The sequence below is a fragment of the Pinus tabuliformis genome, chromosome 2_1 (genome assembly GCF_031772625.1).
Source record: "Pinus tabuliformis cultivar Carrire ecotype Pingquan chromosome 2_1, CPIR1, whole genome shotgun sequence".
Classification (NCBI taxonomy): domain Eukaryota; kingdom Viridiplantae; phylum Streptophyta; class Pinopsida; order Pinales; family Pinaceae; genus Pinus; species Pinus tabuliformis.
In genome coordinates, this window is record NC_142299.1 from 370,544,896 (window position 1) to 370,570,775 (window position 25,880).

The 25,880-nt window shown below is 38.9% G+C and overlaps 1 pseudogene across 1 annotated transcript in view; it reads left to right on the top strand.

The window, feature by feature from the left end:
• LOC149200411 (L-arabinokinase-like) overlaps nucleotides 1-25,880 on the top strand; it is a 448,322-nt pseudogene that overhangs the window by 172,115 nt on the left and 250,327 nt on the right. The window contains exons 7-9 of the transcript XR_016253365.1: nucleotides 8,234-8,290; nucleotides 8,503-8,570; nucleotides 8,671-8,733. The product of XR_016253365.1 is annotated as an L-arabinokinase-like (transcript). The remainder of the gene's footprint in view (nucleotides 1-8,233; nucleotides 8,291-8,502; nucleotides 8,571-8,670; nucleotides 8,734-25,880) is intronic.

The following is a 25,880-nucleotide window of genomic DNA, read 5'->3' on the forward strand; positions in this document are numbered from 1 at the left end:
TGATGTAGTGATAGCCTGGGGAGGGGCCTGATGAAGTAGGACATGATCATTAAGTTATAAACCTAAAAGTATTCAAAACACCAATTTTATAGTGTTCTAAAAAAAAATAAAAAAAATAAAAATAAAAAATAAATTTAACCTCAGTACTCAATCCGAACAAGAATGTACTAATCACTATTATAAGTATTGAACTCTAACTTCGGGACGAAGTTTTCTGAAGGAGGGGTGTATGTAATGACCCATCATTAATGTAGAGAGCTCGAGAATATTAGCATGCATACGATGCATGCATATGATAGCTACATATGCATGTATCGCATGCACTGCACTATTAACTATATTCTAAGTTACCTAAAATATTAAATATCCTGACACTCCTTCATATAGAAAAGTCGCATTCAACCAGCAGCGCATAATTCTTAATACTTCATGATTAATGAGCGATTATCAATGATATTAAGTTTAAAAGTATAAAGTAAAGGAAAAGGGTTATAAAGAAAATAAATGTAAGGAATTATGTAAAGCCTAAAAAAATCAGGTTATATAATTATCTATTTAAGAAATTTTAAAATAAAGTATATATTATTAAAGGGATAATCTAAATCAAAATAAAGCATAGGACAAATAATTAAGCATATGACTTAAGACTTTAATTAAACATATAAAAAAAATTATAATCAAAGTGAAAAGGCACATGTTAAAATATCTTGAAGATGAAATTCGATTTTGCATGTTAAGAGGTGTCATTGAGAAAGAAGCGGTGGGCTCATAGGTGGAGGGAGCAACCACCGTCATTAAAGGGTACATAAGAAGAGGTCGAGGGCAGAGAAGGGGGGTGTTCTTGCCCTGTGAGTGTATTCGCTGTGAGGGTATTTGCTGGGAGTAGAAAGGAAACTGATGCGGGTGCCATAGGAGGAGGAAGGTGCTGTTGGAGGAGGAAGGAGAGGAAAATTACACATACTGGTTTGTGAGCCTTACTTGTTTTGAAGTTTCTGGGCACGGGGGAAAGGTATGCATCGGTTGAGAAGCATACTGGGTCGAGTATCTAGGTATACTCGATTTGGCTGGGTGGTTTTGGTTATTCAGTAATGAGTAAGCGGGAGCAGTTTTGAAGCACCCTCACCGCAACAGCAGTAGCAAGCTAGGTAAGTATTTCTTCAAATCAATAATGGCTCTTTATTTAGCTAGGTCACTACATAGCTGCCCCTAGGGCTGACTTGGTCTTGTGGAAGACATTTTGACTCTTTGACTCAAAATAAAAATTATTATTTTCTTACAAGAAGTCCAAATGGGACTTGACTGAATTACATTTCTTTTGACTCCCAATAAATTTTCTTTTGACCCAATTGACCCTATAAGCATGAAGAACATGCTTTGACTAAAATAAAAAAATAATAATGAATATATTAAATATATCAATCGTACATTTGAATTACATTATGAAGACCAAAACTAGTTACATTTCCAACAAAAATAAATCCCCTCTACCAAGCCAACATCCACTATAAGCAGTTTCTATCAAAATTCTAACCTTTGGAAGGCTAGAATCACCATGCCACCCCTGCAAATCTTTGACTTGTGATGAAAATCACATGTGCAATACACCTACAAAATGTGGGATAATAGTGCCTTGTTAGAGAGCCAACAACATACAAAGTAAATGTGAGAAACCTGTAAATTGCTTGATCAATGATCAAGGCACTTGCCAGTGTTGCAAACATCCTGAATTTATCACGGAAAAAAATCATGAAATCATGATTTTTTGGTCTAGGCAATGTTTGCCGATTTTTACCAATATTTTGGTGGTATCTTAATTTTGCCGATGGTTTCCAACTTTTACTAATATGTAGAATATTTCCGGACCCTTTCCAATTTTACCCCGATGAGGATGTTTGCCACATTGTTACTTGCACATGGGCACCAATCTCACATGTCCATGATTGACAACCCAAATGGGATCCTGATTTAGTGCACAATCACCTTTTGTTTAATAGAATTACATACAAAAGGAATCCAAGCTAGAAAATCATCAATTATGACAAGCCAAACATTGTTCCTATCTTTGAATTGATCCTTGCGGATGCATCACAACTTGATGTTAATCAAGGTTGTCATTGATGTCAATATGGCATTATTGGGATGGAAAATATTCTTGTGATGCATATTATGATGATGTCCCTGCTCATGATGACAATTCCCTCTTGTTTGATAAGGATGCCATTAATGAAGATGTCAAGCTATTAATGATGCCATTATGATGTCAAGCCACTAAGTAGATGCTTGAACTAACCATGAAGACACCATAACCTTATATATCCTTGCTCTTGATGAAGAAGCCCTAGAAATCATGATGATGTTCTTACTCTTGATGAAGAAGCCTAGAACCCGGATGATGTCCTTACCCTTGATATTGAAGGACTATACATGAATGACCACACTTGATGATGTCATAAGTGATGGCACTTGATAAAGGTCTTGATGACATGGACAATGATTGGAGACATGACATGGACTTGGAAATCTCCTAATGGCAAATTAATAAATGCCACACTATGGTTGGTGACATATCACTGCACTATCATGAATGCTAAATACACTATCATGGTGACATGTATGACTTACATGATGACAAAGCACTTGGGGACACACTAATAACCTCTTGCCGTCCTAAACAGCAAGCTCTAATGACCTATCGCTGTTCTATTCATCTTCTGCACTAAAGATTTCAAGAGCAGTCACAAAGAAAAATAAATTTGGACAGCTTGGAGGCATCCTTTCAAAATGGATCCTACACCATCTTAAAGAGGATTTTTTCCTCTTTCTAATGAGCTCTTACTTGGCCCGAAACTCCAAATAGTTTGGGAGATATGAATTTTTTAAGTTAAGAATATTATTCTGGACAGTAAGCCGACCTACACTTAGACATTCATGTCGGCCTAACTGCAGAAAGACGTGTCCCTTCAGTTCAAGGTGAAATCCTATATAAATATGACGTCTAGCACCTCATTTTAACCATAATTTTGGTGATTAATTCAGATAAGGAGTACAGAAAGAGAAAGGAGGCCGAAGAAGACAGAGAATCATTGTTTGGGCACAGTTATGGTGTTAAGATTTATTCTTCAAAGTCAAGGACAGTCACCGAGGACTAGAAGATTACAGTTTTCGAATTTACAGTGATAAAAATATCTGTGAGGCTCAGATTTGTTGGAGAGGTCAAGTAAAATTTAGAACTGTTGGACAGCCACTTTGGAGGGCTCGGTTAGGCAAACAACCTCTTGTTTAGCCTTGTGACTAAATACCTTGCTGCCTAAATCTCAGTCTATATTCCTATAGAAGCTTGGACAGGTTTCTATTTGAGGACAATCCTGTGGAACACTGCAACTCGAATGTGGAAGCAACAAACCTCGCAACTGTGAACAAACTTCAGCTTTGTTGTACAACAAAACTTCGACCTCAGCCTAGTTTGTGGATCTGTGGCATAAAGATTTGACCTGTGATACCTGTGGTGTTCAGATTTGTGACAGACTTGTAGCCCTTCTTCACACAGCCTTGCAAATGAACATAATTTGTTGAAGACGGTGTTTTGTATTTAGGCATCTTTTGAGGCAGATTATTGGACTGTTTTGAAGTTGTTTGTAACCCTCTCTTCCAGCCTCTTTAGAGCAGCTTGGAGCAGTTGTTAAGTGTCTTTTGAAGGAGTTTTATTTATTTGAAACAGTGTTGGAGACCTATAGTTGTGAACCTTGGAGGCTTGTGCAAGTTGAAGAACTTGAAGACCTTGAATAGTGGAACATTTGGGGATTTGCACAAGAGAAGTATTGGATCTTGAAGAACTCCTTGGAGAAGCCCATTGAAGACTCTCTTGAAGAAGCCCATTAAAGACACTCTTGGAGAAGCCCGTTGAAGTCACTCTTGGAAAAGCTTATTGAAGCCATCATGAGGTGACCTTGAAGTTTTTGATTGGGTACCATGAAGGACAGCAGAGACACCTTCATGTGAAGAGATCAAGGTTGTCATTGATGACATGACGTGGAGACGAAGTGAAGGGATAACTGAAGACAGACAGGGCTCATTAAAGAAGACATTGGGAGCCGTAAAGTTTAACCAAATATATCTTGACGAAGTAAAGCTAAGGGTTGGAGCCCAAGAGGTTGGAACCTCGTAGAGACAAGGTTGGTCGTTGGAAGATAGGGTTGGATCCCTAGAGGTTGGTGACTCGAAATTGACAAGGTTGGTTCCTTGGAAGATAGGGTTGGATCCTTAGAGGTTGGTGCCTCAAAATTGACAAGCTTGGTGCCTTGGGAAGTCAAAGTCGGTGCTTGGCATATTACAGGTTGGAGCCTGGGAGATTGAAGATTGGTGTCTTCATCTAGGGGTTGGAGCCTCTAAACACAAGGTCGGTGCCTTGAGAAGATAGGGTCGGTGCCCTAGTGGTTGGAGCCTCACAAAAGTCCAAGTTGGTGCTTGGCAACAGGTTGGAGCCTGGGAGTTTAAAGATCGATGTCTTCATCTAGGGTTGGAGCCCTATATACATTATACTTGATTCATTGTAAAGATTATATTAATAAAAGCATTTATTCGTTTTTTTCATTTTGTGTTCTAAATATAAGTGATCTAACTGGTAAAAGTAACAATTGAAAAGAAATACTGATTCACCCCCTTCTCAATATTTCCAACAATTGGTATCGGGGCCAGTACCTTCACTCAAAGCCTAAATGCTTGAGGGTTGATCATTATAACACAAATGGCGAAGCCAAGGAAGAAGGTCTCCAATCCTCCTAAAGACGTGTCTCCCTCAACCACCGAAAGTGAAGTCAATCAATTTGTGAAGGCTCCATTGTTCAATGGAAACTTTGATATATGGGGAGGAAGAATGAGGAATTTCTTAAAGACTCAAGGCATTGAAGTCTAGAAATCGGTGATTGTCGATAGCTTAATGGATGGAGAATCCAAGGAACATAATACAAGAGCAATGAAAGCAATCTTGAATGGGCTACCTAATTCTATGAAGGCCAATTTTGAAAAATGTTTGTCAGCAAAAGGCATATGGGATAAACTTCATGATCTTCACTCAAAAGGAGCATTGACAATGATCTCTAGTCAAGAAAATGATGGAAAAAAAGAAGGAAATCCAAAGCCCATCAAGGAAGCTAAAGATAAGAGTGATGACATCAAGGCTAAAGAAGACCTACAAGATGAAGAGAATGAAGAATATTTTGAAGAAGATCTCCTCACTAAACTTATGACTGCCATGGAAGAGATTAACAATTTGAAAAATGAAAATGAGGAACTTAAGAAGAAAGCACAAATTGGTGACCAGGACAAGACAAGGAAGGAAGTTGACCTTGTCAAGCTTCAAGTACAAGAAAGAGATGAGGAGCTCACCAAGATTAAGGAAGAATTTCATCAAAACAAGAGAAAGCATCATGAAGAAGTCATATCCATGACAAATCAATTGGATAAGGCAAAGAAACGGGAAGATACCTTGTCAATCCACCTTGAACAAAGGCACAAGAGCTTGAACAAACTTGAAGCAGAGATTGGTCAATACAAGGAAGAGGTCTCCTCCCTTAGATCTCAACTAGAAGAAGCAAGGAAACAAGCACAAGGAGTTGAGAAGGTGATGGAAGCTTTGACATTCATAGAAGGACAAGTTGATGAAGCAGAAAAGGAGAGAAACACCATGATATGCCAACTAGAAGAAAAGGATGATGACATCACCAAGTTAAAATCAGAAATCACTTCTCTTAAGGCCCAATCATGTGAAGCAACCAAGATGATGGAAGAAATGAAGAAGCAACTAGTTATGAAAGATGAAGATTGTAAAAAGTTGAAAGGAGAAATTGTCTTTCTTAAAAAGGAAGTTGACTTGTTGAATAAGAACTTGAAAAGCTCTCAAACCCTAGATGACATCCTAAGTCATCAAAGGTCTCCCCTTGATAAATCAGGCCTTGGCTATGCAAGTGAATCCTCAAGCAAGAAGGAAAATGCTTCAAACAACAAGGATGTGAGGAAGCCAGGAAGAAATGTTGATGCTCCCAGTTTCGGCAAAGGCAAGTGTCAAGTTGACATTGGAAAAAATCCTACTCCAAGAAGAAATGCAAATGGTGTCAAGGATGCAAGAAGCAATGGTTATCATCAAAGGATCCCAAGGAAAAAAGACTTAAGAATTACATCAAGGAAACCTTCTTCTCCCAGGTACCAAAGTATATTTCTTGGTTATTGCTATTCTTGTACAAACTTTGGGCACATGGCAAAAGATTGTAGGGCATATCACAAAGATAAATATAATGGTCCCCGTCAATCTCCGAGAAGCAATTTTGCAAGAAGAAGTCATGAATTCTTATTCAAGAACAACATAGAGTGCTTCAAGTGTCATAACATTGGACATATGGCACGTGATTGTAACTTAACTTGGGCCCCTACATAAGCTAGAACCATGCTAGAGAAGAAAGCTACACAAGTATGGAGAAGGAAGCAAATTGAATTCGGAAGTATCTTGAACTCACCAGCCAACAACACATGTTGTTGACTTGATGATGTCATCCTTGATATTCCAAGTGTTTGATAATGAGACTTTGCCAAAGGAGATCATGCATATTGTTAGGGGGATCTTATGATTCGTAATCATTCTTGCAGAAGTTATCTGTAAATGGGCCCTATGAAATTCTTGATGAGTCACACATGGACAATCATCTTTTGATAGATCATCTCTTGGGAGCAACTCCATTGAAGAACATGATTCCTTACTTATCCGATGGACTATTGTTGAAGATTTCTTCCACTTGATCACAAGGTAGAAATCTTTCTTGTCTAAAGAAGCTAGAGGAGTTTATGCAGGCAGGGGGAGTTGGTTCATCACATGAAGAAATGTAAACACATCTATCATGGACCACATTGCCAGAAGGAAGAGCACCATGACAGGGGGAGTAACATACCTATGAAGAACTACTATTCATGAAGAAAAGAAGCAACTTGGCAAGGGGAGTACTTGGGCACCTCGTTTGCCATCAATATTGGAAGGGCAAAAATATTGCCATCAATGACAAAGGGGGAGATTGTTAATCAAGGTTGTCATTGATGTCAATATGGCATTATTGGGATGGAAAATATTCTTTTGATGCATATTATGATGATGTCCCTGCTCATGATGACAATTCCCTCTTGTTTGATAAGGATGCCATTAATGAAGATGTCAAGCTATTAATGATGCCATTATGATGTCAAGCCACTAAGAAGATGTCTTGTCCTAGATGCTTGAACTAACCATGAAGACACCATAACCTCATGTATCCTTGCTCTTGATGAAGAAGCCCTAGAAATCATGATGATGTTCTTACTCTTGATGAAGAAGCCTAGAACCCGGATGATGTCCTTACCCTTGATATTGAAGGACTATACATGAATGACCACACTTGATGATGTCATACGTGATGGCACTTGATGAAGGTCTTGATGACATGGACAATGATTGGAGACATGACATGAAGGACTTGGAAATCTCCTAATGGCAAATTAATAAATGCCACACTATGGTTGGTGACATATCACTGCACTATCATGAATGCTAAATACACTATCATGGTGACATGTATGACTTACTTGATGACAAAGCACTTGGGGACACACTAATAACCTCTTGCTGCCCTAATCATGAAGCCCTAATGACCTATTGCTGTTCTAATCATCTTTTGCACTAAAGATTTCAAGAGCAGTCACAAAGAAAAATAAATTTGGACAGCTTGGAGGCATCCTTTCAAAATGGATCCTACACCATCTTAAAGAGGATTTTTTTCCTCTTTCTAATGAGCTCTTACTTGGCCCGAAACTCCAAATAGTTTGGGAGATATGAATTTTTTAAGTTAAGAATATTATTCTGGACAGTATGCCGACCTACACTTAGACATTCATGTCGGCCTAACTGCAGAAAGACATGTCCCTTATGTCATGCTTATGGATTTTGACTTGTAGTATGAAGTTTTTATACTTTCTTGGGAATTGGAGAACGGTTGAAGCAAATCCATTGATTATATTTCTTTAAAGTTAAATAGCTTAGGCCTTTGTGGTAAATTTTGTCCCTGTTGGACCTTACAATTTGGCACTTTGGGACAGATTCTTGAATATTAATTTATTAATAGGTTGTAAATATTGAATCTGGTTGTAATGGCTTTATGCCTTCTTATATCTAAATATAATTTGAGAAGTTGTTATTTGTTTTGAATTGCTTGTGCAGATAGCTGAAGACTATTCTCATTGACTTTCTTGCTCAGATTACCTGGCTTTTTCCCTAGTAAGTTAGTGTGCTATGAATTTTGATACAGATGTCTAATGCTAGTTGAAAAGTGTCCGTGCTTTTGTAAGAGCAAATATATTTGTTTCTTTAGTTTCGTAAACCTGTTTTAACAACTTGTTTGTGTTGTATTTTTTTGTATATGTGAACTTTTCCATTTAACCTTTGAAAATATTTCTAGATTTTTGGTTTCTATTGCCTCTTATCTGCAGTGCCAGCTTTTCGTGATGTCATTGATGTGCCCCTCGTTGTTCAGAAACCACGAAAAAGTTGAGAAGAGGTATATTTAATTTGACCATTTTGTTTTTAATCTTCTTTCTATCTGGTCTGTTTACCTTTTGAAGTCAAAACGTGCAATAAAATTGTGTGGTCCCTTACAGGTGCGTAAAGAGCTTGGGATTGGTGATGACGTCAAGCTACTCGTCTTGAATTTTGGTGGTCAGGTGAGAATTTTTTAGTCTTGTTTACATTTGTTGACATGACTGTTTCATTTTATAGAAAAGGCGGGACAATTATAATTATATAAGATGCATTTTTAAACTTAATGTTGATAATGGTATATGCCATATGGCTTTTATGTCAAATATGTTCTTAGTGGCATTTGTCAGGCAGACTGCATGCTATAATGAATATCATAACCAAGATTTCTGTGCATATATGTGTGTGCACATATGCATGCATGTGTGTGTATGCTGCATGAATTCGATAAGTATATTTTTTAAACCAGCCTAAATTTCTAAATCGGAAGTGAATTGCATTACCTTACACCTAAGCAAAGGGTGTAGAGGTGTTAATGAATTTGTCAATAGCCTTGAACTGATGATTGATGTAATAGTTAAAACTTAAAACAATGTTATCAAAACCACCTAGTTTTGGTTTACACTGATTTGGTCAACTACTGGTCTTGTTTTAGTAAAAAACCAAATCGACACTGGTTTGGATAAGAACTGATTGAACTGGTATGAACCATAACCTTATTCACTTGGAGTTTGTTGACCATGAAGTTTGGCAAAAATTGAATAGAAACTTGATCTTTTTTTTTTTTTTTGAAAATACATCTGATATTCACAGAAAAGTATTTGCAAACGGTGGTGCACAAACTGGAAGGATATATACAATGCATATAATATTAATAACCTCTTACTTAAAGCTACTAAGACTTAGCAATAATCAGAATAAGCTGTGGTATCTAAAGATTGGGCAACTTTGATCAACAGAGTGCCCTTAGGCGTGAGCTGATAGTGTATCTCATCCCTTCACTTAGAACAAATGACAGATAGAGCTATTCTCATGGTGAAAAACAGACTTGTCTTTGATTTTCCGTGGAATGGATAATGAAAAAAATTGTAAGAACTGCCATATCGCAAAGAAAGAATTATGAACTAGAGAGCAACAATCTCCAAACAATGTAGAATGCCAGTGAATCCTACTCAGAACTCTGAAGCAGCACTGCATATGCTTCAAGGTCTCCGAGTGATGGCAGACAGAATAGAGGCCATAAGAAGGTCCAGTCTTGGCCAATTGGGCCTTGGATGGAATCCCTTGAAAGATCACTGATCAAGCAAAAGTCAGCTTATAAGAAATCCATCCAGACCAAATACTTTGGAAGTCTATGCACCCATCTATCCTCTGAATCATTGGGTACCCTCCATGCATTGAGGACTAGGAATAGCTGATGTGTTTGGTGAAGCACTAAATACAGATGTCGAGAGTTGCACTGGAGAAGTGATTGGCCAAAGTTCCGCTGTCATTCCCTCAAAAATGTACTAAGCATCTCAATACTCATTTTAAATAACTTAAACTCCAGAATAAGGCCTTTCAACTCCATGAACAAAGAGTGGTCAGGGGCAATGAGACTTTTTATCCCCTGACATGTTGGGGTAACCAGAGGATTTTTTGACTTGTGATTTTCATCGCAATCAGCAGTTCCACATCAGATTTTCCTTCATGATGGCCTATCCATCAGACTGATGGACTTGCCTCACCAGTTCTATGATTAATATCTCCGTTGCAGTAGAGAGCTTTTACACATTTCAAAAGATATTGCCATGCAGAGGGTGTAACATGATTTTGCATTCATGATGAAGTCTCCCAGAGTTTTATTTATCTATAGATCACATGATAATGCTTGATATATTTGCATTGCTATATCTCATATTATTGCTCGCACATGATGATATTGTTTCATTTATGACCACAGTGAATGTTGGTGCAATTTAATAATCTGTCATCATAATGTAAATTCTTGTCTATCACTTAGTTGTACCATGATGGGTAATTATTCCCCTTCAGATAAGTGTTGTCATTTTTGAGTCAAGTTGTATTGCTAGAGACCTGAGTATGTGTAGCGTGTCCATTCTCCCCAACCATCTTTTACCCATTGTTATTTTCCCATCATTTCCCATGCACATCCATTATATTCCCACTCATGGTTGAGTTATCATATGCCACATACCAAGGTCAATAGCAAAATAATCCCGTGTATGAATGATTATATAAAGCAGTGTTCCATGAGGACGTGCCGCCTAAGGTGTGGGGTGTTGAGAAACCAAAAGCAAGTAGATAATGATGATTTCTCTTAACTTGATAATTACTTGTGAATGTTTGTTGGCTTCTTATTATATTATGTTCTCTTCATCAAGCAATTATCAAAACATAAATATCTCAGAGAAAAAGAATGGAAAAAATATTTTCTTATCTTGATAATTACTTCTGACGTCTTTGAATTCTTATTATTTTTCATGTTTTCTTTTATTTTTCTTATCATCAAGCAACTACCAAGACATAAGTGCATGAAGATCAAAACAACAAGGACATAGGATGTAGGCTCTTAGCCAGGTTTTTCCTAGGGAAAAACCCAAAATTTTCCTCTTCCTTTAGAACCAAATCAAATGAGACAACCAATACCCTTGTCCAAAACAAAGATCTTCTCCAATCTACCAAGTCAGCCTCCCAAGATAGTCCTTCCAATCAGCTTCTAATCAACAATAGTCAACCTTCTTCAATATTGCATCAACCATAAATTTCGGCCCTACTGCATCAAAATTTCGGCCTTATTGCAAACTTGCAATTTCGGCCCCTCTTGCAACTCAAAATTTTGCACGTGTGAATCAAAAATAAGAGAAAATGGCCTTCTATACTTTGCTAGGGTTTTTTTTTTCAAGTCTTCCTTTCCTTCGCACTTACTTCAATTGTAGATCGAACTCTTGATTATTGGATGCCACAATAGGTCGAATTGCACTTCTATATATAGTCTTTCTGTGTGGTCAAATTCCATTTATGAGGCCAACTTGAATAGAGGGCAGGCCGACTTGGTGGAGGAGCCATAGTTGACCAAAATTACGTAAAAACTAAGTCACAAGACACGTCCTCCAAGGTCTCGTGTCCCGTATTTTACGTGTCGGACACGAAAACGGCCCTAAAACGTGTCGAAAACGTTTTTCATCGTGTCCTGTAAAATGTAAAACGTATTCGTCGGTTTTCGTCGTGTCCTGCATCTGGAAAACGCGTATTCCGTTGATAGAAAACGTTGCCTGCATAAGCTGCAATTTTTTTTGAAAGAAACAAATAATTTTTGAGTGGGGCAGCTTAATGATCAAGTCTAGGCCCTAGTATTGATATGCTATTCATGGTAATGTTAAATTCTTAAAGTAAAAGTGACATTCTCCTTGATCTTCATTTTTATCCTTTTACTTAAATTTTTAACATTACCATGAAATGACTCAGGATGTTTGAGAGTGGTTCCGGCCTCATTGGATTTCATATGGAGAAAGTAGAATTTTAGATTTCATTCAAAATGCAGCAGACTTATCAGTTTTTCAGGATTTCAGGATTGGGAGATTGTAATGTTTCCAGGTGACACCACTTGCCCGGGCTACCCCTGCCACCAGTAGAGGACGTGGTCTACCTCCTATAGCTCCTACTTCTAGTTCTTCGGCTTCTAGAGCATAGCAAACTCCACTGCCAACTCCACCAGCACCAACATCTACATCTAGAGGGAAAGGGAACGCTGTGGCATTTTCTCGCAAGAGGGGCAGAGGAAATCAATAGGATTAGACTTTAGTTATTTTCTTATGTGCTTGTAAGTTGTACATGAACAATGAACATTGAATATTCAAGAATCAAGACCAAGCATATCACATTCTAATTTCTAAATAGTAAATTTTGATTCTATTTATTTTTTTAAAGTGAACTATGAACTTTGAGAAGTAACTATATTTTAATTTGATTAGATAAGCTGCAACCTGCAATTTAATATGGATAAAAAACTATATTTCGGTATATATATATATATATATATATATATATATATATATATATATATATATATTTATTTATTTATTTATTTATTAAATATATATAAAACGTGTCCCCTGTGTCCTGTTTCCAGGTCACTGCGTTTCTTATTGAATACTCGTATTTACGTGTCCTCCATGTCTCGTGTCCTCGTGTCATGTGACTTGGTGTAAAAATAATTTTTCTTCCTTGATACAAAAAGCCCAATGAGGGTCTATTACATGATGACAAGGACTATGACACATGACACAACCCTAGAAGCACTCAATGGGTGCTTTAACCTAGAAACATAATCAAATGAGCATAAAACCCATGGTTATAAAAAAATTTTCTTTGACAAAACTCTTCTTTTTCTTTTCTTTTGACAAATACATTATTTCACGAACTAAAAGACAATTATGAAGACCGATACTAGTTACATTTTCGACAGCACAGAGCTAGTCTGATTCGGCCTCTGGCCATCAACCCTTCATCAACTTTGTTGTCATAGCAATTGAAGAGTTTCACTACCAAATTTTGGAGCTTCTCCATTTCCAAGTTTCATTATCAGGCCTTTGGCCATTGGAAAAAAAAAAGCAAAAAAAAAAAATTCAAAATATAAAATAAAAAGAAAAAAGAAGAATATATATATAATTCAATAAATAAAAAAAGAATAAAATAAAAAGAAAAGAAAAGAAAACATCATTGCAACAACCTGACAATAATCGCTACATCCCTAATCTGCTACAGGATGCACAGAGCCGCCAAAGTGCACAACCATCTAGCATCTGATAGCATGCAGGTGTTTGCATTCGAGCGTAGCTATCCAATGCGACCATCGATCACAACCACCATCGTCCCTTCGGTGCTCATCGCTGCCAAGCCGCCCATGCCTTTTCTCACTACCAACAAGCCGCTTGTTTACCACTGGAGTGGCACCTGAAGATTTTTCGAAGACTCCATGTGCAATGATGTACCAAAGACTGCTTGTACCATCAAAGATCATCATATCACTAGAGTTTTCCAACTCTTTTTCTTCTTCACATCTTTTTCTATTGTACTCAGATTCCACAAGCCCTATGGGGATGAGGTAAAGTGATGCTAGTATGATGAGTTTGAGTCATGAAACATGCCTAGGTAACTTGGGACCTTGTGTGGAAATTTCTAAGTCTTACACATCAGAAATCCTTACTGCATTATCTAGTTTATTATCTCCTACTTGTTCTTTCAATTAACAAGTTATTTATCAATATAAATACCGAAATAAACACAAATGCAACCTTCACACATATATAGATCAACAACTGAAATAAACTGAGACAACACAAGGGACACCGTTATTTTTGGACAATCGTTCCCAGAAAAACCTAATGCGGGAAAACTAGTGCAGCGGATATAAGGGTTTTATTTTTATGCAGTTTTTCTGAATACAACTAGGGTGCCAGAAATGGCTCACCCCTCAGAGATTTTCGTTGGTAGAAGTACCTTTCTTCGGAGACAGATATTCTGGCTAATCAACAACCGGATGAATAACCTCACAGTGACTTCGACTGCTCCCTTAGCTGGACAATGAAAGCTGCTCCAAGCTACCCTCAGGAACTGCGTCACCCTCTACGGCTTTGCGTCAGCTAACCAGCTCTTAGTCTGCCCCACGAAAATTCCTCAGCGCTGCCTCTTCAGCCTAGTGTCAACTTTGCAGCCCTCTGCGTTTCATGTGTCAGCCTCTGCTGCCTCTGTGTTAGCCTCTTGGCCCTCTGCGTCAGCCTCTTGTCCCTCTGCGTTACATGCGCTGGCCTCCTTAGCCTTTGCGTCAGTCCTAGCTGCCTCTGCTTTCCAAGGCTTTGCGCTGTCTCTCCGACACTTTGTTTGCCTCTCTACTATGTATTCTCGGCCTTCTGCCGAATTGCCCCTCGCTGCAACAGATCACTAACTCGATTTCTTAGCAAACCCTACCCCAAAAAATCGAATTCTTGATCAACTTGGTGTGTTGACCCTCAAGCCTTGTCTTATACTTTTCTTGTTGGCGATTCAACGACTAAGATTAGATTTGGCTTGATCCTTGTTATTTAGAACTTTCTCACCCATATTATATTAATACACATTAATTTTCCTAAGTTTAGACTTAGGGTCTCATTAAAAGTATTAATTATTTTAATATCTCTCCATCTGGGTGGAATTTTCGCAAACGATGTTTGGGTCTTGGAGATCTCATCTGAGTTAGCCTCTCCACCAATTTTCATGGCTAGAGCACATCCGATGCTACCAAAAATCAACACTCTCTCTTAGCGAGGAATGTGCTCTAGTAATGCTTCACCATAGAAGCATCACACTGAGCTTCCGCATCGGTACCTGTGCTGATGCTCGGCCTGCTGCCTCACATCCCTACACTATTGCTTCCTGTACTGCTGCCCATGACACTGCCACTGCCACTGCCACTGCCACTGCTACATGTGTACTATAGCTCCCTCTCAACATGCTGCCCATGTTGCCCTTAGCAATGCCACTGCTAACTGATGCACTGCAACCCAGTTACCGAGAAGTAAGTAACTGTCTTCTCCCAAATATTGACATCTCGGTCAGTTTGGAAGCCTCGTGATGCTGAAGCTGCCTCTGCTGCTATGCTGTGTTCCCTCTGCTGCCATTGAACTGCTGCATACACCTATGTGCCTCTAGCACTGCTGCAACCTCCACTGCTGTGCCTCAAATTTCTACAGTAAAGCACTACACTTTGCTCCACCCGACACCTGTCATCATGCTACTGTTGTTAAGGGCTCCCGTAACCAGATGTGATCCAAGAGTTTGGGCACCTTAAGGATCATGCACCTAGTATGTAGTCCTCCTGACTACAACTCGATGTCTCTCCACCTCTTCTCTAGAGGCGTATGAGCTCACATGGCACAATCGTCCTCAGTGTCGACCTCTTTCTCCGCCTTAGTTGGAGTTGCCTTTGAATCAAAAGCCTCTCCCTTGTTTTTCTTTTTGAGACACTAGGACGCATAATGTCCCACATCCCCACAATGGAAGCACTTAACCTTGGAGATGTACGTTTTCTTCCTCTTCCCTTGCTGTCTCACAGATGCTAGAGCTACATCCTCCTCCTCCTCTTTCTTGATTCGACCTCCCTTGCCACTACTCCCCGCCTTGGTCATCCTCTTGATCTCTTCCTGGCGAAGGGCTGCCCACATTTCTTCCCAACCGGGAAGAGTAGCCTTAACCAAAATACTTTGGAGAAATGTCTCCCACTCCTTAGAGATTGCATTCAGGGTAGTCCTTACCATAAACTCTGGAGCCGGTGTAGACCCCATGGAAGTAAGTTGGTCGCGAATCTCCTGCAACCTGAGAAAGAATGTATCTATCTCCTCTCCCTTATGCATCTGATATGACCTCAACTGATTCTCCAATAACATCTTCCGCTGCATGGAAGAGCCCTGGTATAAGGTGGTCAGTGTGTCCCACATCTTCTTTGTTGTGTTCTTCTTAGCAATATGTGGTATGACATGATCTTTGACCCTGTCTAGGATCATGCACTTTGCCCTCGCCATTGCATCCTCATACTTCTCATTCTCAGCTGGGTCAACTGGGATAGCCACTACTTTCAAGGCAAAGTCCTTGATGCAATGTCAATCCAGGACTGCCAAGATCCTGGCCTTCCAGATGACAAAGTTGGAAGCCCTGTCCAACCTGTCCTGATCCCTCAGTCCGTTCACTGCCATTTTAGCTCCTCTTCTAGACTCCCTCTGAGTCTCGACTCCCCTCCTGGAAATCTCCCTCTAAGTCCTAATTTCCCTCCTGGAAATCCTCTGGCCAGCTGTCAAACTGCTCCTCTCCAATCTTCGTTGCAACTGCGACTCGGATCTGGATTCCTTGGCTAGAAATCTGTCGAGATAATGACTCTCTCTACTTGGTTCGTCGCCTTAGACACTGTTCTGTATCAACAGAAACAATGTCTCACCAGCTCAAATCAAAATCTGCCCATAGCGCCTCGAGCCCTGACAACTGAAGAAACTGAGCCTTTCAGGCTCTGCACAATCTCGGCAAAGGCTGAATTTGCCCCTCTGGCCAATTGTGTCAATCCTACCTGGTTGAGCAGGATGACGTGGCTCTTCGTGAGCCTCTTCTGCCTCTCTCTGCCTCTGCGTTGGCCCTTTCCTTGGCTCAAAATGATGACACAGGCTTTGCGTCACTTCTTCTCTTGCTGCTTCTGCTTAGGAACAACGCTGTCTCTCGGGACAACTGCTTCTGCTGCAAATTTCAGATTTCTGTTGGTGTCTTCAGTCCTCCTGTGATCTGCAATGCTTTGATACCATGTGGAAATTTCTAAGTTTGACACATCAGAAATCCCTATTGCATTATCTGGTTTATTATCTCCTACTTGTTCTTTCAATTAACAAGTTATTTATTAATATAAATATTGAAATAAACACAAATGTAATCTTCACACATATACAGATCAACAACTGAAATAAACTGAGACAACACAAGGGACACTGTTATTTTTGGACAATCGTCCCCGGAAAAACCCAATGCGGGAAAACCATTGCAACAGATATGAGGGTTTTATTATTATGTAGTTTTTCTGAATACAACTAGTGTGCTGGAAATGGCTCACCCTTCAGATATTTTCCTTAGCCGAAGTACCTTTCTTCGGAGACAGCTTTTTCGGCTAATCAGCAATTGGATGAATAGCCTCTCAGTGACTTCGACTGCTCCCTTAACTGGACACGAAAGCTGCTCCAAGCTAACCTCAGGAACTGTGTCACCCTCCAGAGGCTGCATCACTCTCTACGGTGCTGCGTCCGCTAACCAGTTCTCAGTCTGTCCCATGAAAGTTCCTCAGCGTCGCCTCTTCAACCCAATGTCAGGTCTGCAGCCCTCTACGCTGCCTGCGTCAGCCTCTGCTGCCTTTGCGTTAGCCTCTTGGCCCTCTGCGTCACCTACGCTGGACTCCTCAGCCTTTGCGTCAGTCCTGGCTGCCTCTGTGTCAGCCTTCTAAGGCTTTGCGCTGTCTCTTTGACACTCTCTCTGCCTCTCTGCTATGTATTCTTGACTTTCTACTGAACTTCCCCTTGCTACAACAGATCACTAACTCGATTTCTCAACAAACCCTGCCCCAGAAAATCAAATCTTGATCAACTTGGTGTGTTTCCAACTAATCCCCAAGCCTCCTCTTATACTTTTCTTGTTGACGATTCAACGACTAAGATTAAGTCTCTAATCAACGATTAAGATTAGATTTGGCTTGATCCTCGTTATTTAGAACTTTCTCACCCATATTATATTAATACACATTAATATTTTAATTTTCCTAAGTTTAGACTTAAGGTCTCATTAAAAATATTAATTATTTTATTATCTCTCCATCCGGGTGGAATTTCCCCAAACGATTTCTGGGTCTTGGAAATCTCATGTGCCTTAGCCACTCCACCAATTTTCATGGCTAGAGCACATCTAATGCTACTAAAAATCAACACCTTGTTATCAAGTGAGTCGACTTTGGAAGGTTTTTTTCACTTAGTTAATTATCATTTTCCTCTAAGAATTTAATAATTAATTGGGTTTTTTCTTCCAAGCATACCCTCAAAGCCGGAGTATGGCTTGAAGGCGAGGCCTTGGGTGCGTCCCAGTGTCTAGAGTCATTGAATATTACCACACTAGATCACTCGTAAAATTTCATGGAATTTGGTTAGGCCAAGGGGTCATTTTTAAATTTTTTAAATTTCTCACAAAGTGGAAATTTGAATAAAATCTGATTGTAATATGTAATAAGTGATGTCTAGAGAAGTTGTATGGGGTATGTGTGCTCAAAATTACACCTCTCACCTTCAACTTTCTACTATAACACACTTTGAGGGGTATTAAATAAGTTCTAGACCCTCAAAACCAACGTTTCCTAAGTTTTGTGGAAAATGTAGCAATAAATTAGCCCAACAATTAAATAAATGGAGAAAACTAAATATTCACACATGCTCAAATGATGTGGAAATGAGGTGGAAATTCATCTATAGGTAGAAGTTAAGTTACCAAGTGATGTGGATTCCACATAAGCCACAAATCAAGCAAATCGACTTTTTTGTCGAGAAGACAACGAGTTCCAGTGACAAGATCTACGATTTGAAGAAGTTAACTCGAGCTTCAAAGAGATATCATGACTTGACTTGAGATTGGATTAAAGTTCACTTGAGTGAGGTGGAGAGTGGTCTCCTGCCACTCCGCTTCACTCTCCCACATGTCCTCTTATCTAACTAGAACTCCCTCATCAAGGATTGTGTGGGCCTCTGAGGAAGAAATCAAGTTGCCACTTGGGAAATTTGAATTTGCATGAAGGAGCATTGGGATGGTCACCCATTTGTCTAGGGATTGTCACCATTTGCTTTGGGATTGTCACCATTTGCCTTGGGATTAGCTCCCAAGCTTCTATATAAGTGAGCATTGGTCTCTCACTGTGTAATCTTTGGTTTTACTAGCTATTGTGCTTGCGGAAGCACTACTACTTTGTACACTTTTCAATAATTGCAATAAAAAGACTTTGGGGGTCCATTCATTGGTTGTTCTTCCTTTAGTGCATGGTGCATTGTGAACTATTGGTATAATCTCTTCTATTTATGCTTTGAGTTATTTCATTTTCCATATACTCTTGTAAGCTTGCGAGTGCAAAGCTATCTTGTATTAGCATTTGATTTTGGAAGTAGGCTCTAGGATTTTGGTATAGTGCTACAAGAGCATTCCACATCTCTTTGGCTGTATTCTTGGCCACTATGTGTGAGACTACATGATCTCGAACTCCTTCCAGAATCAACCGCTTTGCCTTGGTCATCTCCTTATTGTATTTCTCTAACTACTGTGGGTTTGTCAGTACAACTTCAACTTTCTCTGCATATGTCCTTAGACCATGATCATTTAGCAAGAAAGACATTCTAGCTTTCCAGATACAATAATTTGAGGCTTCATCTAGCTTATCTTGATCTCGAAGTCTTGTTGAGGCCATTTTCTGCAAATCTCACAACTGGGAAATAAGCAGGAATCTCCTCTCTTGCTCGGTTGCTAGCACTTCTACTCGCAGACCCTCTTGGATTGCGTAGATCTGCCTGTTGCTCCTGCAACTAGAAATCATGAATTTCATCCATGAACTGGATCGAGAAATCATTTGAGAAATTACTCCGATGTGTGCATTTCCTCTTCCTGCATAGTGTTGATCTTGCTCTGCGAATCTATTGCAAAATCAACTGTGCCCATGTCAAGAATCTGCTCTGCAAAAATGTTGATTTGCTCACTTACTGTCTGCTGGAATTACTCCTAGGCAATTCTATTTTTCCTGCAACCTGCCATTGGAAAATCGAACCCTCTGCCCAACAACTCGAACTTCCTGGCTGGTTCTACGCAAATATGGAAATTGATTTGCTAGACTCCCTTTGAATTTGCATGAATTCTTCCTTCTGCCTCAAACCTTTTGATTTGATCAACTTTGCTCTGATACCATGTGAAATTTTCCTTAAATTGCAGCAACTGGAAATTTATTCTTCTAACTAATTTAATATTAAGTAGCTTATTTGCTATGACAAACAACAAATAAATCACATTGCAATTCTTCACAGATAAGTATAAAAAACACTGCAGAAAATAAGCATTGTTGTCGCGCGGATTGACACGACAACGCTCAGACCGGGGGCTGTCACTTTGATCCCCAATCCCTCCGTTTAAGCCTGTCTCCCGCGGCTAAGGGGGGTAGTCCCTGTGAGATGAATGAGACCAACTGTCGACCAGTTGGTTGGGAGACACGAGATACGATGTAAAAAGCACTTGATGGATTTGATTAATTTAGCAGACCAGTGCCTTAAGAGATTGTTGTAAAAATGATTACTTGTTAAATGATATAGAAACATGAACCATGAATAGCAATCATCTATCATCAGCTAAATCACAATGCTCTTAGAATGACCAAAACGATATACAACAACCAAAAAAATGAATGCTCTAAACCACCACGAATCATAAACCATTAACCAGATATCAATTTCGCATCTCGACTTGAAAATTCAGCATGAAAGATATAACATGAAAACAACTGAATCTGGCAAAAATAAATTTTCCACGAAATTTATATATATATATATATATATATATATATATATATATATTTTTAAATAAAATCTAAGAAAAAATCTATAAAACCATAAAACTTTAATCTATTCTAAACATAAAATAAAAATGTCACTAGATTAAAAATAAAACTTAACAAATTCTAAACCAAAACACTAACTAACATTTTTATTTGTTTTTATTAAATTTTAAAGAAAGCCAAAACTAAAAGAAATTTAAACTACGCTAACATCTAAATTACAATCTAAATCTAACGAAAACTAAACTAAACGTAAATCCTTTTTATTTTTTTATTTTTATATTTTACAGCAAAATAAAATGACACTTCACTAAAAATAAATCTAAAACTTTAATAAGAAAATCTACGAATTAAACTATAAACCTAAAACTAGAATCTAAAGAAAATAAATTAAAATCTAAAAATTTAAAATCGTAACTATAACAAAATAAAAAAAAAATCTATGCTAACTATGAATAAACGCTATTACGCATGGATATCAAAATTTGAAAAATCGAAAACGACTAAACCCTAAAGATACGTATGTGACCACAAAAAAAAAAAGGTCGACTTACCTGCTACGTAGACCGAAACCACTGAACGACTATCTCTCTGCCGCCGGAGGAAAGAAACCCAGCCTCGAAACTTAGAAATTTTTCTTTTTTACAGTTTGACGGCAGCAAATGAAAATCGATCTAAGATTTACGCAGAAATTACTTGGCTCGATATTTGCAGTCATTACCTGAGAAAATTTCTGCAGTAAATAAATTCGATATAGAATAGATTTGACTTGAATCATTTACAGATTTCCTTGGCTTACGCAGGTCAACCAGAGAATGGCGTGAATCCAAAAAATCTTATGCGTTGAGACAGTTTTGAAGCTTCCAGTTACCGAATCATATATCAAAACCCAAGATCGAATTTTATTTGGTGTTTGCAGGTCTATACTTGACGCAGGTTGGAAACGGCAGCAGGAGGAAAGTCGATTTAAGCCTGATAGGATCACGTGGAAGGCTGCTCCAAAACACGCCCTTTTCCTAACGATTTCTGCGTCATATATCTGATATTACTTGCCCAGTGACTGGTTTTCAAATCGATTTAGGGGTGCTGATCAGATTAAGGAAATACGCAAATGCTGTGATCTGAGTAGAGCTGCGGAAGAGATCGTGACTGAGTTCAGGCACAAACAATGCACCTATACTCAAACAATCTGAACGATTTTACGTTGAACGATTTCGTTTTGAATCGGATCCGCTGACTGATCGAAATGATTGAGCATGTCGAAGGCTGCCACTGCACCTCTTATCTCGTGCCTTTCACTATCGCTGGATTCAATGGCGGTGAATACTCTGCTGCGTGACCCTCAGATCGTTATTTGATATGCATTTGCTGTTTGAGGGGACAGCAGAGGCTTCTGACGGTGGTGGAGCAATTGACCAAACCCTATACCTGCAAAAAGAAAACAAAAACCAAATAAAAAAAAGAAATCTGTATAAAACAGAAATTTAAAACCCTAATAAAAAAAAAAAAATTGTGAAAAGCAGAAGCCTGAAAACCCTAAAAAATGAAACCCTAAGACAGCTTAATAATTTACAGATTTGGCCCCTTTAACAGCCAGATTTAACAATAAGAACAGGAAAAATTTTTAAAGATAAGAAATTTCAGATTGTCACTGTAAGAAACTTCAGAAATTTTCTCATGCAAATTAAAACATAAAACCGAATGATAGACCCAGGATCAAATCCAGCTGGGCTCAACAAAAAAACGCTTGCGGGAGTTGGCTGGTTCAGCCGAGAACTTCCCCGAACGCCCACAAAATTCCTTCAGAAAATGTTATTCTGCACAGCTCAAAACAATCGTCAATAAAGAGGGCAAAAATGCTGCTAGATCTCAAACAGTAATGGAGATACCTGCCATTACTCCAGAAACCCTAGCAGCACCCAAACCCTAGCAAGTGGGCAAGATACCTGTACCCACAATACTCTACAAAAGCTATTATTAACAGCTGAAAATAACATATGCAGAAAATGAAATGATCTCACAGCATTCCAAGAGAGTAACACCAGCAAGATATGGACCCCAAAGTCTTCCTTTATTAACCAGAAACAGATTTACAAGAGAGCTTCTTTAGTCTTAGACTCACAGATCGAAAATTTGAAAATGACCCCCTAAGACACTATATAAATCAAATGACTCCAACGGCTAGTTCGATTGATCCATGTAGAAATGATCTCGACCGTTGATGAGGATCAAGACATCTCTTGATCTCATCCGTCGATTTATTCACTTAAAATATTATTATTTTATTAGTTAGGGTTTTTGCTTTATTTTTTAATTTTTTATTATTTTTTATTTATTTCATTTTTTTTTAATTTTTATTTATTTTATTATTTTATTATTTTTATTCATTTTTTAATTTTTAATTCATTTTAAAATGGATCATCGAACTAAACCTTCGGAAACATCACCTAGGACCTAGGACTTAGGACTCATGAGGGGATTTAAAACATTTTCAACCCTCAAGACACATTTCATGATGACTTTTACAATTTACATCTCAAGGGGACGAGCCCACTTAATACAGACCCTCATAAATCACCCAGTTCTGCGACACAACTATAATCTAGCAGATTAACACACTAGGATTCTCCTAAGGTTCTAATGACAAAATGCATCCCGGCTTTGGGGTCAGGTTTGAAGGAAAACTCTGCCGATCATAGATCGGTGAGACAAAAAACCTTCCGGGACATAGATTATCATAGAAAGTTAGGTCCACCTAGGCAATTTTACATACATGACTCTGATCTGCTTAGATTATTTACAATTCATACATGCAGACTGGGTTTACAACTGAAACGATCAAGCTGCTGACGACTGCTGGATGGCACGGATACGCTGATCAGGTGCTGCCCCTTTCTTGCAAAGAAAAAGGGGGTGTACTGCATGGGTAGTTGACCAGTAGTGGTCAACAAGCATGAACTGACAAAATATAGATGCACACATAAAAATTTGACACAATTATTTTTGGACAATTGTCCTCAAAAAAACCCAACTTGGGAAAACCAATGCAGCAAATGAGGGTTTTATTATTATGCAACAATGAAATTTTGAGTACAATCTATGGATGCCCAATTGACTATCCAATCAACAAATATTTGACAAGAAATGATTAGAGAGAAAATGTTGTCTCTCCATAAGCAATCTCGGCCTCTGGCTCCCTCTAAAAACTAGTTGTCCAACCCTTGCGCACACCATTTTGCACTGCCTCTGCACAAAACCTCACATGTGTGGCTCATATCAGCGACAGATCAAGCTGTCTTGCCTGTCTCTGTTGCTAGAAATGACTCTCCGGACCTCTAGAAGACTTTCCTGGCCTCTAGAAGTTGAATCGACCGCCCTCTCAGCTAAATCAAACTACTCACTTAAGCTGCTGCACAACCCCTATGCAACTTCACTATGGAATACTTCTGTCACTTGCTGCTGCCTATCCACAACTGGAATCTCCTCTGAAATCACTGTCTCTGCCCCTCACTGACTCCATGTCCCCTCTGGCTCGAACTCTTCTTCCCAGATCAACTACTGCTATTGGATAGCTCGATTTCTGTGAAGGAACTCGACCTCAAGTGTTTCAAGTGTGTCTTTCTCCAACCCCATCGAACTCCTCTTATAATGTCTCATTGGTTGACCAACGACCATGATTAAAACCTCATCAACAACTAAGATCATCTCTAAGTCGATCCATGTGAGTTTCTAGAGAAATGTCACCTTTCTGAATTAATTCCTGTTAATTAATCACTTTTCCTAAGTTGGACTTAGGAAATATTTAATTATTGACTAATTAACTTAATTCAGGCATCTCTAGGTCTTTTCTCTTGAAACTTTTTAGGGTTCTGGAGGTTTTGTGTTTCTAAGCCTCTCTGACCAAAATCGAGATTTGAACACCTGTCCGATGCTACCCAACCATCAATAACTAACATAGAAACCATATAGGTCAAACTTGGTCAAACAAATAGAATTTTGGCCTCCCTGTTGCTCCTCAGAATTTCGGTCAACCTTTCCAGAATTTCGTAAAACTGCCCAAAGAAAATTTGGTCATGTTGATCACTGCTACGGCCACACATCTGAGGTCAACGTTGGTCAAAATTGTGGTCAAACTTGTCTGCTTAAGAACTTCTTCCTTAGAAAATTCGACCTCTTTCTCATGTGTGAGAGAGATAGAATGTGATGTTGAGTTGATGATCAAATGGGAAGATCAAATGCCCTTTTTATAGTGTTTTAGGGATGTCCAAGTGGTGCGTCTTTATGGCTGGGCCGACATGATCTTTTGGGGCCTACTTGAGCATTTTGGAGGAAAATTAAATTCAAAATTTAAATGTTAAATTACTTCATTTTAATTTTTTTTTTAGGGCCGACTTGAATACGGACTGAAGCTACCAAAATCAACATATTCAACCACAAAACAACTTGAGAACAACCACTAAGGTGGCAGTGGTGGCTAATCTCATTGTTGCCCTAGACCTAGAGTGCGTAGTGAGGCTTTTCACTAGGTTGCTAGCTTTTGTGGTAATAGGACCTCCAAACAAGAACATGCATATAGAAAAGGCTCCAAAGAAGCTATTGTTGATTTTTGTAGCATCAAAGGTGCTCTAGCCTTGAGATTTTGCAGAGAGGCTAAGACACATGCATTCTCCAAGACCCAGAAATCGTTTGGGAAAATTCCACATAGAGATGGTTTAATTAAAATAATTAATCATTTTTAATGTATTCCTAAGTCTAAACTTAGGAAATGTGATTAATTAAAGGGTATTAATTAAATCTGGTGTGAATCTTCTAGATAAAGATGAGGATCAACTCCCAGTTAATCTTAGCCCTTGATTATGTTTTAATCTTGGTCGTTGGTGCTCCAACAAGAGATTATAAGGAGTTTGATGGGCACTTGGAGAACACATCGAGATATTGAGATCTAGAGATTGAATTCTCAAGAGTAGCAGCGCTGAGTTGCCGGAGAGAGATCGAGTGATCTTCTTGCAGTGAGGGACAGGATAGTAGACCGAAGGGGATTTTTCCAGTCCCGATGAGTGCAAGGCAGAGAAGGCATCGAGAGGTCCAGAGAGGCAGCGCATTGCGACATAGAGGCGACGTAGTGCTTCAAAGGGAGTCCACAATTTTGTTGGGGAGCAGTCGAGATCTAGTGCCATGAGTCCGGAAGGCCAAGGAGTC